Source organism: Metopolophium dirhodum, chromosome 5 (assembly GCF_019925205.1).
Source record: "Metopolophium dirhodum isolate CAU chromosome 5, ASM1992520v1, whole genome shotgun sequence".
NCBI classification, from domain to species: domain Eukaryota; kingdom Metazoa; phylum Arthropoda; class Insecta; order Hemiptera; family Aphididae; genus Metopolophium; species Metopolophium dirhodum.
In genome coordinates, this window is record NC_083564.1 from 38,891,281 (window position 1) to 38,909,912 (window position 18,632).

The 18,632-nt window shown below is 29.7% G+C and overlaps 1 protein-coding gene across 3 annotated transcripts in view; it reads right to left on the reverse strand.

The window, feature by feature from the left end:
* Positions 1-17,608, reverse strand: part of LOC132944552 (Kv channel-interacting protein 1-like) — a 482,905-nt gene extending 465,297 nt beyond the window's left edge. For all 3 annotated transcript variants that reach the window (XM_061013982.1, XM_061013983.1, XM_061013981.1), the window contains exon 1: positions 17,314-17,608. The gene's annotated coding sequence lies outside the window, so the exon portion shown is untranslated. The remainder of the gene's footprint in view (positions 1-17,313) is intronic.
* Between the last annotated feature and the right edge of the window lie 1,024 nt (positions 17,609-18,632).

The window sequence follows — 18,632 nt, forward strand, 5'->3', positions numbered from 1 at the left end:
TTAAATTTGTTCAACATGATTCTAATAATTTATCTTATGATATTTATAAATTATGGTTTTAATCGTTCTAGTAATTCGTCCAACTGCCCAAGGTTAACGTTTGAAAATAAAAACGCATTAAACCTCACTTTTAGCATTTCAAGTACACTTTATAATGTTAAAACTGTTAATGATACACATTTTTAACATATCTAATAACACAGTTGTAACAATTATTGAGAACGCAATTATAACTTTAACATACTCTTTTCTCAAACTATGAACATTTTTTCAATACAAACATAACTGCAAATTATAAAAATATTAAACTACACTTGTAATTATTTAATTACAAATCAGAATTCTTGTAAACCAGAATCTTGTAGAATATAAATACAAGGAATGTAAAAAATATATTGGGTGCCTATAATAATTAATAGCTGATAGTTGTAATTAAGTGCAGGTAACAAACTATTTTCACAATTTATGTCCCAGCGTTGTTTTATACCGTTTGCTTTTTTATAAAAATTAGTTTTCGTTTATAGTATTCTAATTGTATGTCTGAAATTGCATTTATCAAGGCATATCACACTTTATAGTTACTAGGTACTCATGTTACAAACAGGAACATAATATTTTCCTTTTTTTAATGTAATTTACCTTTGGTAACAACGTTATTTTATTTACTAATGAATTAATCTATATATTTTCGTATAGAGTATGTCCCAAAAGCACCATAATATCCCTAGTTATAATTTCCGAAATGAATGATAAATTTTAAATGGTTTTTTTTTTTCGGTAATCCGTGAGTAAATTTACAAGTATGGTCATAACTTAAAAAAAATTAAAACAATGTTTAAATTATTTTTTTAGATCCGGTTTTTAAGTTTCCAATTTATATTGGTTGCCTCGTCTGACATTTTCGATGTGAATATTAATAGTATACTTATTACATAATTAAAAACAGTTTGTCAGTAACATTACATTTATAAATATTCAGCTTTAATTTTCACAACAAAGTTAGAAAAAAAAATAATTCCAAGTGGGTACACAACAATTATTTTTTATTCAATATTATTGACCATACGCTTATCACCTATGTATAGTCTACTTTTCTACAAAAATATTCCAGAAATTATCAATCTAAGTGCTATGTGTCGTAAATAAATTTAATTGATCAAACATTAACGTGTACATAACGTATGAAGTATATATTATTCTAAACAAGATCGTGTATACAATACGAAAAAACACATTTTTTTAAAACTTATCTTAACCTACCTACTTCTTTTCTTCCTATTAAATCTAAAAAATAATGATCAAAAACTACTAATGAAAAGTACTATAATGTAAGCTATTGATGCGTTTCTATAATATTTCTATAGCGAATAATGCATATCATACATTTCTGATAGGTATATTATACATAGTATAACATGTAAACACTTGATTAAGTTTATGATTGTTAATTGTAAACCCAGTGGCCCATGTCGCTACGTATGTTCAAGAAAAAAAACATTTGATTATTACGTTTCTAATTATTAACTTTATAAGATATTATAAGTCTTATTAAAGATAAAATAATATGTGAAACTAAAAACGTATACTTTTATATTATTTAATATTATAATATAATAGCTGAACATTACATTTAATAATTTCATTGTTTAATTATTTTGTTTTAGCAACAAAAATTCATATATTTGGCAGCCTGCACCTGAGTTGTATACTAATTTACTCGTAGGTATTAACGTTTAACTAAAAAAAAAACCGTCAGTTCATTGAAGTTGTAAATGATTAATTGATTACCGCCATCGTTAAATAACAAGAAACAACATTGGTATAGGTCAGACTGTGGGAATAGGTTTTTGATCACAAATCTAGTCTGGACGGTATTAATTCACTCGGACCTGCAATGTAGATATACCCGTGCCTATTATACTGACGCATAAATAGAGATTCATTTTCCTTTCTATTGTCGATAAATAATATAGAAAAAAAAATAATAAAAAATATGTTTCTATATAATACGCACGTGTGAATAGGTACAGAGTATAATATGATTTGTACCTTTATATGCATTTCAACGATATATTTTATGATTTTCGTACCATGTTACTACGATTTACTTATAATATAATCACTACAAGGATAGTGGTGTGACGAAACATTTTGATAAAAATTTGAAAGCTCCGAAGGGGTTTCGACATTATGGACAGCTGCAGTGCGCACAGAAACAGCCTCGGGCAGAATTATCATGAATGTGTGTTAGTGTGTGTTTGTAGATTATGTATTATACGCGTGTACGTATATATAGATTATACGCATATTTGTATAAACGCATTTATTTATTACTGTTATTTTTATTTTTCATAATAACGTACCGCCAAAACGATCGGATTGTCACAATAAAAAAGCCGTCGGCTATTGGAAATATGGAGCGGTACGACGTAGGACCGGTTCTGGTTTGCGTGTCCTATCCAACCCAGCCGACAACAAAGACCGACGTAATACTCAAAGAAAATTTCGTTAATCAAAACTGCAAACACACACCAAAGTATCTTTCACTAGATAAAAAATACAAAAAAAAATTAATTATGTCGTGTTTCTTTTTGTCCATTACCAATCCCATGCGTTGCCCAACAACAGCTGCACACGGCCAGAGATTTAATTGTAATTTTCAACTCAACGCCGTGATAAGTATAATAGTAATTATAGCCTCTGATGGTCACCGACGATAGATTTTAATAATAATAAATCGTTTAGATCGCTATTACATTACGTACACACATAAAAACGCACAGAGTGACAAATTAACATTCGTCTTAATTTTTAAAATGCTTTCAAACTAAAATGAAAAATATTTACTGGATCGTTGGTTTTGACTATAAAATAACTTGTCGTGGTTTTAAATATAGGTGAGATCGAAACAAAATATATGGATTGTTTTGAAATATAGTTCAATATTATTCAAACCAACTAAATAGTTTTTTCATTTAATTATTTATCAAACTATGCAATACACCTATATGTTTATGTTGTAATATTTTATCAGCATTTTTACATTTAAAATATGTTATCAGGGTAATCAATCTATCTAATAGTATATGAAATAATTATTTTCACTTTCTATGCCTTTCTACATTTATTTTCGTTAAAAATAAACCGATTAAAAGATTTAGGTATATCGTTATTACTTAATATCATACCATTATTTTGAAATTACATCATATGGCATTATTTGGCTACATTATAATATTATTTTGTTACGCATCATTTCTAGTTAAACGGTTATGACAATTATTATTTATAATAATTAATGAAGTAGTTTAGTCGTTACAATACGAAAATATTGATATTTTAAATGCGTTTTCTGGTATAAGCTAGCAGTCATAATGTTTGTTATTTTACTATAATAAATATTTTCGCATAACGATTAAATGCCAAACGTCGAAGTGTTTTAATAACAACAGGGAGCTCAAACAAACTTTTTTTTTTATGTATTACACAATATAACGGTCAAAAGATTTTTTTCCTGCCATAGTATTCCATGATAAATAATTTACGGAGAAAAAAAAACAAAACATAAAAAAATTACTTATAAATTGAAGGGATAACTAAACTTACCTCGTACCTACTTTTTAGATTTGTGGGCATGTGTTTTTTTTTTTTTTTTGGCAAGTTAATTGTGCACACAAACGCATTAAATGTTAAAATCGTATTACTCCGCGTACCTTTATCATATATACGAATTTATTATATTATACAAACGGCGTGTGGTGCAGGTACACATTTCATGATAAGATTTGTTTCCATACATGAACACCGGCACAATAATAATAATAATAATAATAATAATATAATACCCGCACACCATTATGACGACGCGGCGCGGCGGTGTTCTTTAATTTGCGAAACAAAAGTTTTCGTTTCTGTTTTTGCGCAGGCCAACAGGGAAGGGAATTGGCCGGAACTGTGGCCATAAGTTTCGTTGCGCTTTATCGCGCACGGAACGCCGCCGCATCGCTGCAGCCCATAAACTGTGTACCTACCTATAATACGTTTCTTACATAAAAGAGTGCGCACACCGTACGCGTCACGTTTCGAGTTCGTATTATTATTATTATTATTGGCAACTCGGCTAATAACCGACACCCTACGGTCTCCTATGATAGAGCACTGGTGCCGAGTGTGTGTGTGTGTGTGTGTCGACGACTCCGCGGAGGAAAGTAAAATTAATTATAAATAAAATGAGCGTGAGTTTAAAACCGAAATTTTGGAATCGCTCCAAAACCAATAATTACCTATATACCTATATTACATACCATTATGTATAATAAGCACCCGACTACATCAAAACCGGAATTTTCGGTTTGTTGTGAAAAAAAAAAAATTCAGAAACCACGCTGTCTCCGCAGACCGCGCGATTATCGACGTAAATTATAATATTAATATCCCGTTTTTATAATAATATTATTCTACAAGTATTGCGCACACGATTTTATTATAAAATATACATATAGGCAATACATATACAGGATTATAATAATATTATAATATCGTATATTGGATCACTATACCTATAGATCCGCCGACGGTATGCTGCGGTAATGGTCGAGTGTGTTTAGTATGCTACGCAAGCACTGTATATACAACACGCGTAAGCCATAATTTTATATCTAACGACATCGTCACAATAATATGTAAACCTCTTTTTCTCACAGACAACATACACGCACACACACACACACACACACACACAAATTGTTGGTTTCACATTATTTATATGTACCTGCCTGCTACGATTATTATTATTATTATTTTTATATTTTGCATTTTGCGCATTACCTGCTCGTGGTGACAGAACTAGAACGCAACGGGTGCGCGAATGCATTTCATACGAGTGCACTGGAGAAGTAGTAAGTTCAAAGTCGGATGTTGAACAACGACGACGACGACGACGACGAAATGCATTGCGCAACTCCACTGACAAACGTGTTGCAATTTATGGTCGCCGGCCATATTATACGTCGCGCCGTTCGGTGCACCGTGCTCACTCGTTTATAATTTTAAATGAAAATTATTTAATAATATTAATACATCGAGATCAGTCCGATACCTATACCGTTAGAAAACACAAAATGTTCGTGTGAAGATTATATCTACGAACATATTATTATTATATTTTATGAATAATACCTATCGATTTTAAAAAATACGTACCAAAGAGTTGATGCATCAAAACAATGGTTTTAGCCTTTCAACTATGCATTGCGTATACATTTAAATATTTAATTCATAGAATAGTGTTGTAATCAGTGGTGGAGCGAGATGGTGCTTAGACTGTTAACCCTCCCCTCCACCACCCCACCATCGCCACCAAAACGTAATTATGCAAAACATAATATTATATTTTGTGCTATATGATTCAGATTTCCGTTAAATATATTGTCAATTGGTTCGATTTCATATTAGATATTATTAATACGAACATTGATCACTACAATGACAAATTGTGTAAAGCCCCCCTCCCACATTTTTATATTTAAATGTAAAATAAAACACCTACCCCCAATAAAAATAACCCTGGCCACGCGCCTGGTTCAAACAATTATTATGATACAACAAAATAAAAAAACAATTGGTAATTATATTACAATCATTGTAATATATTATATTGAAGAAAACATATTTATCAAAACACCCTTTAGTCAACACACTATATTTTAAACCAATCGGTTTAGAAGTATACACAAATTGGTACACTATTTTTTCATTGTTACGTTATCATAAATAAAAATTCATGCTAAATACATTTTGTTCCTTTTGAATTAGGTATATGTAATTACGTACAACCGTGTTGCTTGTATTGCCTTAAGAATACGCCTTAAATCAGAATATTATTAAAACCTACCAAATAACAATAATTTAATACTTACTATTGTGATTAGTAAGTTGCCTTATCTCCATTTAAAATGTATATATATTATACATTATAACAAACATTTTTTTTTAACATTTATTAGATTATATACAATCTGTAATATAATATTTACAATGAGCATATGTGCTGAATTTATTTACATGGCTTTTGAATGCGGGAGGTGAGAGCTACCCAGCAGTAACACTCGACATATAACAAAATTTTATTTTAATTTTAATATACCTATAATTTCTAATATAAGTGACAAATCTAAAAATAGTATAAGTTAAAGCTTATTCATAATACAATTATTTTTTTATTATAGAATACCTACTATAAACATATTATTTTTTAGTATTGTTTAAAATTATTTTATTCATCTAAAATATTATTTTTTTTGTTGTGACATTTTATATATTGAACTTAAATACGTTTAAAATTTGTAATAATAACAACAATAAATATTGTATGATAATATATTATCATAATTATTATTTATTACATTGTCCATACAATTATGTATTATGACATGGCACCTATAATATGTTAAAATAATCAAATTTTTTTTAACTTTATAATAATCGATTAGAATACGACTAATGTTCGACTAGCTCGCGTTTGTCGCTTTGTACAGAAACAAATTACAAAATAAACTGTGTATGAAAAATACTGTTTTATCAGCGACATTGATACGATCATGCAGATGACAGTTGAAACTACATAATATGTATGTATAAATTAAACGCAAATTTTAGTATTCATGTACACAAGTCTTTTATGCAATTATTATTATTATTATGATATTTTTTTTACACGCATTGTTCATTTTTTTCACATCCCGCGGACATAAACAAAAAATATTATAATATATGTTTTATTATGAACTGCGATGGGATAAAAGAACCAGATGAACCCTGGTCCATGCTCCACCGCCGGGGGTCAGAAATTAATAAATAATTTTTAAACAATACAACGGCCAAAATACGAGTTTTATTAATAAATCAGTTCCGATATCTGGTTTAGAAAAAATTGTACTAATATGGTTACAAAATAATAATTTACGTAAACCGCAGTGAACGGCAATCAGCTGTGTTGTGTATGGACATTCAAAATTAACTAAAATACATTTATAATATTATTGTTATAACATACAATGCGTGTCTATTGACTATTCGACATGCAGTCGGTGTAACGTATCTGGTATTGGTTGTACGGCCAAATGATGGTCCAACTTATTCTTTTCCGGTGATGCTATTACCCATACGCCTAGAATTTACAATTTATAATATTATTATATTTTATAATGACCTACAATGATCGTATATTTATTTACAGTACACAGAAGTATTAAAAAAAAGATACATCAAAAGTATTATTTTGATTAAACATTAGGAGCATAATATGAATTGGACCGACTTCCACGACTGGGAAGTTTGGAAAGTAAGCCAATAAAATCGTTAATTCGGAGAATAAAGGAGGTAATTTAAAACCAAGTGTTTGAACTACTTGCGTAGGTATTTCATTAATCCGTCAATTATAGATATGTTAATTAATTCATTCTCATTAATTCTCAATTCTCAGTCAAATGCGTTCACTATTGTCGCAGACAAACATTCCCGTCTTCCATCAGCTAATTTTACATTAGTTTTATCGTACTTTGATGTTTCTCTGCAACAATCCATACGACCACACGTTTTATAAACTACTGATATAATATACTTCAGACCTGCGTCAAAGACGAACTTGAGAGTCTTTGACGTAAAAATTGTATTATTCAAATAAATTGATATAGGTAGTATTATAAGAAATACCAGAAAAATGGACACAGGTGTAGCTGAATAGCCTATCCATAACGCCGTGTGATCAAAATACTATTATTATTGAATTAGGGACGTATGCAAAATATATAAATATACAAAAAAATGAAAAATATCATGAATCCATCAATGATATTATCTGATGTGCAATTATTTTTGGCCATTTTCAGTAATTGAATAAATGAAAATGTATTAATATTCTAATAAATTTACGATAACATTCATATTATAATTTTTCTAATTTTTCTTTATGCCACTCTGAGTATTGTGTTGTTGCAGTAAACAATAAAAGTTATATTATAGGAAAATATATTTTTGATAAACAATAATAATTATAATATAATGTATTTTATCGTTAAGCAACGGATTTGAATATTATATTAAATACACTAAATTGACGTACAAAAGTTATATTTGCGTTTAAAATTTTAAGGCAATAGGTATTCGTGTTGTAATTTATTAAAAATTCCTTATGTCATTTTAGTGTTCATAATATTCAGAGAGTTGTTTTCTGGCATTTTTCACCGAACAGCAATGTTCAGCATTTAGCGTCTTTCGTGAAACTGAGTAGTATCAGGATTTGACCGACTGCAAAGACGGAGATAGTAAAAGGTTTCTATGCTAAACATGGGTTTCGTCCATTTATATTATCTATTGAAGCATTTTTCAGAATTTCGTTTATTTCTACCACCGCTCATCTTCTTATCACATCATTCTAGCATGCTATTGTAATAATATTATTGTCGTTTAACATTTCGTAGTTGTTGAAATCGGTTAAGTGTTCTTATTTTTCTCATTTTTCTTCTACAACCCATTTATTTTCTACCATTTCGTAATCTACATATTTTTCGTGTTCTCATAATATTTTTTATATTGCGCATCACTGTTGTGGACTGTAGGGTTTTTTATGCTAACGTATATATAATATACTTTCAATACATTATATTATAATTGATAGCCGATAGGTATATTATACAAAAATGTAGAGTTAAAAAAGTAAATAATTTAAATACATAAGACAAAATCTTTTTTAAATATTGACCTAAAATATAATATCGCGTATTATTGAAATATCGTATGTAAAATCTTATTTTATATAATTCGGTACAATTTTTTTTTTTTTAAATAGATTGTAATATTTTGTTAAACTTGCAGGCATAAGATACCTATCCGTAATATTTAATAGGTATGTCACGTCGGGAGCGTCGATCAGTGACCTAACCTGCTTTCATTCGGAGTTCTCTCGTGGTTCAGCGTGAAAATAATATTACTTTAATATGACCCAATAATTTGTGGAGGTTTACTATTAATTTTAGTTGTACAAAAATAATATTTTTATTTCTTAAGCCGTTACTGATCGGTGGACGTAAATGACAACACTTAATTAACTTACGGGCAGAACCAAACGCTAATCCCCCTCCCCCTCCCACGCCCACTCACTCACGCAACCAAGCCAAAACATCGTGTACGCACCGGTCATTGTGTCCACGCCGTGGGAGGCGCGACAGTGTCCGACAAACGTGACCGTGGTACCGGTGGCCGGTTGGCTGACGATCGCGGTGATGGGGCCCCGGTCACCGAACAACGACTCGGCGCCGCCCGTCCAGTCCGAGCCGACGGCCCGCACGTCAAGCCGACCGGGCATGCTGGTGGCCCGCATATCGAACGCCGTCTCCAAGTTTGTGGACAGCCACAGGCCTTCGACCGTCGGGCACGGCGCGCCGTCCAGCCTGCCGTCCCGGGCCAAGGTCACGATGGAACGCGCCGCGTCTCGGTGCGACGCGCACAGAGTTTCGGCGGCGGCCGTGCTGGTGCCGCGTGCATAGGTGTCCAACAGTACCGACAGGCGCTCGTCCCACAGATCCTGTGGTTCGGTCGCGGCCGTGGACCAGCGTGACAGGCGCTCGTCCCACAAATCCTGTCGTTCGGCCGCGGCTGCGGACCAGCGCGACAGCAGTTCGTCCCGCGAGTCCTGTTGAGCGGCCGCGGTCATCAGAGACGACGAATACAGCGACAGCGACAGCAAAAGAGCGGTCAACGTGCTTCTGCTGCCGCCGCCGCCGGTGCGAAACGTTTTCACACACGCATAATAAGATATTTTGCTAAACGTCATAATAATATAATTTTGTGTATTTTGTTTGCGGTCAATAGTTACGCCCACGTGTATGTTATTAGATGATAATTTATTATATTATTTTATAAGTTTTCGAATAGGTAACCGAAAAATCGAAATTTCTCGTACGATATGGAACGTTTTGTATTATTCCCTGTAGATATAAGGTATTTAATAGCCTTATATGTTATACACTCATATTTATTAGGTTTTATAATATTTTTTATAATCGCTGTAAGAGTATAGGTACAATCAGGATATTATTATGTGGGGAGAATAATTATTATTATCACAATTATTTACAATAGTGATAATCGATTAGACGACAAAACTTTCAGAAACGAAACAAACACCAGTATACTATACTATTATAACATAATATCGCAAAATGAATACGATCAAATATTCTTTTACTTTACGACTTATATTACTATTAAGGTCACATTAAATCGTATAATGATATTGATATTTCAACCCTCGGGGGTTTCGTATTTATAAATTAGTATTTCTTTAGCTCAATATAATTTATCAAATGTAATTAATCGGACGGTGCAGTTGACGAAATATCTGTTTATAATATGCGACCCCCTTAGTGCAACGTCGGTATTTAATTAGATTTCTAATCAATCAGAATTAATTCCACTTCTACCGATTGGAGACATTGGTGGATTAACGCTGTATCAAGTAGATTAAACACGTCAGTGGAACGGTATAATAATATGATTTACGCATAAAAGGATAATTTATTTTTAACATGATTTACCTTTATCCGGCACTAAACAAATAATAAGAATAGTGTTTTATTTATTTATAGATTTAAACTTTGTATAATAATTAAGCTTAGAAACTCATCAGTAATAGCAGTATTGCCAGCAGCTGTGATTTAATGTTAATACATTTTTAATATGAAAAAACTTTATGAATATTGCTTACAGAAATATCCTTGCATAGTTGTATTTTTATTATCACAATTATTACCATTCCAACCACATATACATGTGATATAAAATATGTATAGCCGTATAGGATAATGTAAAAACAAATTCACAAAGAAAAATAAACACATTTTATTTGTCAGTGAACATGGTCGCAGCCTCGGGAGTCGGGTACAGTGCTTTTCAGTTAGTCATTACACGATCGGTGCATAATAGATTAATTAAATAAAAAAAGTTTTCAAACAAGTTGTATATTTTTTTACAAAAAAATACAAACACAAATGTGCCTATATAAAAAAAGGGCCACTCAGGAAGTTGGAAACACTCATAACAACCTAAAAAAGTCGTTGGTGTATTTATATTTAATAGGGTGGTTTATATATAGCAGGGTGTTTTAAATTTAAATACAATTTAAAATAATACATTTTAGATGTGAATTTTACAGTGCAATTTTTATCTTCTAAGATTTGATCGTTTCAATATTTTAGTAATAAAAATAATTTGTGAATGAAATTCGTAATTTTTAGTTCGTTTAAGCTTAAGTATATTTGCGTGTAAAATGTCCAGACAGTGTTTATGTTATCTAAAAATGCAGCAGCACTTCTATTTCCTAATAAAGTTATTTTAATTAGTAAAAATCTTTATAGATGTTAATATTTTAATTTGTATTTAATTAGTCTTATATACATTGTGTATATGCTATTATGGAGTGTTACGTTTTGCCAACTTTTCTTTTCTTTATAGTATTTATAATGGATTCGTATTTTTTTTCGGCAAGAATCGTTAATGCCTCCGTGTGTTATTATTTATTATCTTCATGACTTCATCGCCAATATTATTATATTTTATTTCAAGCTTATAAAGACATTTTCTTTGTATTTTTATGATAATAACTTGATTTCGCTATTATTATTATTATTATTATTAAGATGAAAATTTATTTTTATTTTACGTAATATGGCCAAAGGTGTTGATCAAGGATTTTCCTTTTTTTCTTGGAAGTATCTAATATAGTCTTACAATTATTCTTTTCTTACCCATTACCCAAAAAACAAAATATATAGATGATTCCTATGGTCTCCTAGCTATTAGTTGAATGTTAAATACTATACATTATGTCTAGCATTTGTTCGCACTATATTATCATGTCGTATAGTACAACGATCTGATTGGCTGAGACGTACTTAAAGCTCAAAATGTTAAAGTTTTACATTTAAATCTCGCTGTGGTATCGTAATCGTGCCAAAGCATATCAGCAAAAGAAATCTGTTTTTAATTTGTATGGTTTATGAAGAATGGCTCCTTTAAACAACTGTTTAATGGAATTTTAAAAGAAAAGAATAATAATATGCTAATGACCACATTTCAAAGAAATTCATGTTCTCACTATGTATTTATAAACACGTTAACAGAAATTGTATACAATAAAAACACTAATTAACTTAGTTGGTACCTACCTACACGCACTAGAACTTATATTGTATCCATAATTGCGTTAATACACGTATTGATATGTGCTTTATACACCTATTATAGCTCGGTACTGACTACTGATCAAAAATTGAAAAACTTAACACTATGATATTTTATTAACATAATTAAATTATTTTAATTTGTAACTGATACATTGTCCATGTATTTTTATTCATTGGCATAAAAAGTAACTTCTTTAGTATCAATCCATCAATACCTAATTAATTTGAAATTAGTTATGTACAGCAATATTGTAAATCAGGTAGGTAACCTACATTTGTATATCTTTTAATAAAAAAATAAAATATAAGATTAATAATATTATATTTTTTTCAAATAAATGCCAACTGTTTAAAATCGTCACGTCGTAACTCGAGAATGATTGAAGGAAAAAAATTCGTTTTTCTTCGAAACTCTAGAAAAACAAAATAAACCCAAATCTACAAATATATCTAAATAATATTAGCATCAAATACATGATAAATGATAATATTTTGATCAAAACACAAAATTCAATGCTTGGCAATATTATTAGTGTCGATTTTTTTTTCTATTCTGCTGTTGTTTTTGGTGATTTTATATTTATAAAAAATAAAAATACTATTATGAATTATTGTTATAAATAATTATCATAATAAATAATAATATAACAATAAATTGTGCTAATAAATATTTATCCTTCATTTATCTGTCTGTACAGAAATATTACAAACCAAACACATCAACCATTATGTAGAAAAAAACAACAGAAAAAATAAATAAATAATTGCGAACTCTAACAGTGATACACTCTGCAACCCCCAAACATTGGAACTCATAAAAACTGACTTCCTGTACAACCATGCCCGTTTCCGTAGTTTGGTGGTGTTAGAGGCCTTTGGTGATCACATAATATTTCGACCTCGGACTACACTTCTCCGGGCCGGAAGTACTATTTTCGCTGTTGATGTTCAACCGGTATTTCCGTTTTGGCAACCATACCTATTATTGCCAACGAAACTAGTACCACATACCAGATTAATCTTAAACATCAATCATCTTCATCCTTCTTCAATCATCCTATATGATTTGGACCTTCTTGCTTAAAACTACTGTAATATGTATCTAGTCTATTGTATTTTTATATTGTGAGTAAACAAGATCACAAATAACAATGATAATACCAGAATAGTTGCCTGTACGTTATAGTATAGGCCGCTGTCTTAGACGAACAACAGTAGCGACTAGCAAATACAGATGCAGAATGTCCGAGTGCTTCATTCGCCCCAAAGTAAGGTAGTTTTACATAATTATTTTGAATTCATAAACCGCAATGATGAATTTTCTTAGTCCAAGTCATTAAAAAACTACTAAAATATTGCGCAAAAACGATATTTTATATTATTTGTTTTAATAAGTACCTATAGATGGAGAAGTACGACATTAAATTATCTTTGCATCAGAAATGATACACAGGCTGTGTGTTATTTTTATAAATAATTATGCACAGTAAATATTACGTGGGTAATATTATGTTATATGATAAAATAAATTACTTATGACATGGAAGTTAGTAAAATACAAAAACTATAGATAGCTTTTCTAAGGGACAACTTAGCCTTAAGTTTAATGCTGGGGTCCAATGATCTTGAAACCAATCTACAGCCAAAGTTCTAGACAGTCTATCAGCTAATTGTTAATCAATTTACTTAGAAAAGATACAAAACGTATATAGTGAGTGCACTTCAATCCTAAATAGGACACCAAAGAACATTTTTCAGTTAATTTTCCCAACTGTGACGTCGACGTTCATACAATTTGTAAGACGATATCGACATTCTCAGAACATCTTATAGTCCTATGTAAACGTTATCTAATTTGTAGCCTGGTGGAAAAGGTTATATAGGTAGGTACTACTAAAGTGAACTCTAGGAGATATAGTTCAAATATTGTAATTAATAAGAACCTCGTATTACATTATTAACTCGTAAAACTAATACAGGATGATCCATTTAACGTAAAACATTCACTATTTAAAAAAGTATTAACGTTTTTTTAAAACATTTTTTTACACGGTTTCAAATTGTTGTAAAACAAAGTATTTTAAAAAACTTTATATTTTCAAATATTTTGTATCCTTATAATTTTTTAAGTTATATACTTTTTCGAATGACAACATACAGTTTTAATATCATCTTCCAACGCAGAATATTTATCTGAGCATTTCAATACATAACAATTTAGGACGAGTATTTTATAATATTTAAGTATTTACAGTTTAGATGACTAGAGTAGTAGACTAATATTTTGCGTGGTAATCATGTACCACTCCACTCCGCTCATCAAAACTTTGAATGCTTATAAAGTTATAACTCATGAACTACTCGTCCTAAATTCAATTTTTATGTATCGAAGTATTCAGAAAAATATTCTGTTTTGGAATATGAACTTTATGTTATTTTCATTCAAAACAACATATAACTAAAATTATAATAATAAAATAAATTTTAAAATATATATTTTTTTTTAAATTGTAGTTTTTTAACGACTAGAAATCATAGAATATTATTTTCAAAACATTACTATTTTTTGAAATAATGACTGATGCATGATAAAATAATCACCCGTGTAAGATACACGTTTCATTAAAAATAAAATAATCCACTGATAATTAATAAATAAATAAATAATATATAAAATATAACAACTAGCATAGTTCGGGATATTTATAAATTCTTCAATAATATGTATTCATTTGTCACTGAAAATTTTTCGAGATATTGAATATTAGAAAATAAAATAATATAAAACAACATGATTAACCTCGTATTGATGTATAATTTTTCAAGGCGGCTGTTATTTTTAATTAATTTAATCGAAGATACACCAATCAAATTTCACCTGTGAAATATTCGAACACGTCTTATTTTACAACCGTTAGTTATCGAAAATCTCAAACTATTTAAAATAACTCATGTGTTGAACAAAAAAAAAAATCAAATAAACTACATAATTGGCAATTGTCAAATTATAGATGTTGATCTTTTAAAATGTTATAATGAAACTCATATGAACAATATAATATATTATAATATACTAATATAGTATGATCAGAATATAGTCGATCTGCTGCAGACATGCATGCACATATGCACTTATGCTGCAATACACGAGATGCGCACCACATAAATAAATCGACCACAAAATTCTGATTGCTCCATCGACTGTTTTGAATAATTTTACATATTTTATACGTCATAAAAAATAAAAAATAAATTGGTTAATCCGGAAGTAAACGGCATTTTATCTGCAATTTTTTATGTTAAAAAAATAAAATACATTGTGATTATCTTGGTAATATTATTATAATACATATAGAAGAATGCGGACGTTTATACGCAACTGCACCACTGTAGTCTCCGCCTTTCATCCTCCAACGTAATAATATAATACTATTACTAGGGAAAAAATCTTATGCTCCGGGCTTGTCTTTTTTTCAAGTTCTAACAATAAATTCTAAAATCAAATAAATACATACCTAGCTTCCATCCTCTATTCTGTAATCTATAATAATATTATATATTATGATAAATTTGATATGTACGCCTAATTATTTTTTTATAGCTTACATAATATATTAATATACGATATACCAAAGAACATCAGATTTCAATTTAATAACGAACGAAATTATAAATGTAAATTGTTCAAGAATATAAATTTCTTATTGTGTAATTTTCAAAAATGTACTTATGTTTTTTTTCTTATAGGTACGTGACAAATATCAACAATTTACTTTATTCATGCAGTTATGTCGTAAACCGATGACAGTGCGACTCGTTACATACACAATACAGTAGTCAAATTAACTTTTTATAAGACGACCATTGTAACCTAACCGTTTTATTTATTTATAAGCATGCGGCAACATTTATACCATACAAATCAAAGAAAAAAAACCCTTTGTCCTTTTTTACACCTAGGTACTTACTAATTTTGTAAATTATATAACACATTAGCACTGCTGTAGACATTTATCAATAGCAAACAAAGACGGTTTTTTTTTCATTATTCAATGTATTAAAAGTTAATTTTAAAATGTAATCATATGATTGCTGTTATTGATTGTTTCATAATCATTCCGTATTAATCGATTATTGTACAAGAGATATCATTTATATTTATATTTGTATTTTGATTTTTTCACAACTATTTTAATTGGTATCGTCATTTTACAATAGGTACCTGCTATAAATATAAAAATAGGTAATATACATTTTTTTTTATAAATCTGTTCTACCTAGGGTAAAATGTTCTTATTTAAAATTTGACATCACTTAATTAACAATTTTATTCTAGTTCCTGAAATTAAAACATAATAATTTATAGAAGTTAATTTAAGATTAGAATAAGTTAACATCTTATACATAATAATATTATGTACTGTGTGCATGTACAAAATAACTATTGTATCAGTTAGTATCAACATATATTTGAAGTTAATAAAAATCAAAAATACTACCGTCTTACATAGATCAATATTTCTTTACCTATAGGTAACAATGTAATATTTCCTGTAATCAAATAGTTCACAGTTAAAATGCAATTTAAAACTTGCATAGTTTAATTTATTTTTAATTTAATAATACAGTACGAATGGCTGTATCTACTTATATAGGTTGAATACACAATATTGTATATTAATTTATATCTGGAATAACTTTTTAGTTTTTATATTTTTCAATACTTATTAAGTATCTACCTAAGTTAGGTTAGGTACCGAATATTTTTATTTAAATTGATATCGGAATATTATGATATATTTAAACCGTATGATTCTGAATTGTATTATCTGAAATTCATTGAAATTGTAATGAAATGTTGAATAGTACACATTTATTTTGGTCGAATCAAGTGTTTATAAATTTAAAACATCGTTGATGTAATTATGACAACACAAGTCACCATGGACACAATTAAAATATTGTAAGGTAAAATCTACCCAACACTATAATACAATACTTGAGTAACGAAAATCTTCTTTTGCATTTAATAAAATCCAAATATTGGATAACAATAATATAATATTATTACCTTCAAAGTCCGCGTAACGATAGTCTCGCACTATTCTGCGCCAACTGTCGCTACACAGCAACCGTCCAGAACGTCAAGACGTCGGATCTCTGCTCCTTATTTCCGGTAAGATAAAATAATAATTTGATGATCTTCTTTCCGGCGCAATGTTATGATCGAGACAATTGTTGTATTATTTGACAAGCGACGGATCGCGTTGCTCGACGGGCATAAACGTGGTCGGCGCGACTTGCGAGAGTTTAATCTCTTCCGACCTGAGAGCGTGGCGTGCTGCTCTAACATCCGACCCGGTGGTGCGTCATGGCGCTACTGCCGAGGACGAACACGCGTCTTCCCTTCGTAGTGACACGGCGCACGTTGGGACGTCGTTCCACCGCACAATAATAAACCCTATCGTTGTACGCGTATTTGTTAAACGATGCAATAATTATTAATAATAATAATATATTATATTAATATTGTATGAGACCATAATTGTTGATAGTATTACAACGGCGCCACAGTTGTCGTTTCTATATAATATTATATTTGTTGAACAGTGTTTTTATCGTCCGTTCGTATTAAAGCAAAGTTATTTTTATCCATTTGGTAGGAAAATAAAAAAATAGTTATGCATAATATGTGCACTTGAAGTATTTATATTGTATTATCTGCGCCTTGTACAAACATTCACATTTGGCATCCAAGTATAGATGACAATAATATTATACTATGAAGGACTTACCCGAATATCACCATGAAGAAACTTACTCATCTAAACGTTAAATTCTTTATTGGTTTTTATGCGATGTCTCCATAAACAATCTTATCAAACTACAAATTAAAGTATTTATAATTATATCAGACATTGCAATAAAAGTGATAAGTTTATTATTTTTATAACATAATGTTCTCGATGTTCGGTGTTGGAGGGTATTCAACTCAAGCTCCAAATTACAAATTGATATCATTAAGTGTCAAAAGTATAATAGGAAACAATAACTCTACCTTGTATACAATCAGAATAGGAATATAAAAGCAAAATACAAATAATAAAATATATAAAGAAGTATAAATATATATTATTATATTATATGCGATTATTATGAGTCTAATATTATATTTAATCAGAAATCTTCACAAATATTCATAAATATATAATAATAATTTTTCATTCAGAGAGGCAAATTAGAATATTGGCTGTATAAATATTTGTCCAAAAAATTATTTAAATATAAAATGTATAAAACAATACCTGCCTATAATTATTGTCTCATTGTTATGAAAGCAATAGAAATTAATTCAAATCCACCAATTTTAATTTACTATAGGTATTATTG